Source organism: Eimeria mitis, genomic scaffold (genome assembly GCF_000499745.2).
Source record: "Eimeria mitis Houghton genomic scaffold, Emh_scaff1869, whole genome shotgun sequence".
Taxonomy (NCBI): domain Eukaryota; phylum Apicomplexa; class Conoidasida; order Eucoccidiorida; family Eimeriidae; genus Eimeria; species Eimeria mitis.
Window position 1 is genome coordinate 4,269 of NW_013570191.1, and position 308 is coordinate 4,576.

Consider the following 308-nt stretch of genomic DNA (forward strand, 5'->3'; position numbering starts at 1 on the left):
TCGTTGGGAGGGGGAATTTCTTTCGCAGCTATCTCAACTCAATCTTCAAATTTCTTCTATTGTCTGCACTAGCTGAGTACTGTTGAACAAAACCATGCTATACATACAACTCCAAATTGTCCCCCTAACACCAGCACTAGGTTGTACTTTAACTTAACAGTGTATGCTGGTTTCTATATTTGCAACGGTTCTAGACGTTCTACTTGACTGAAACAGGAGGTGTTAGTGAGTTCCACCTTTACGCCATAGCTTTTGCAACTTCAGCACTTAAATGGAAGCGGAGTCTCATAAAAAGTTGAGCCAATAGT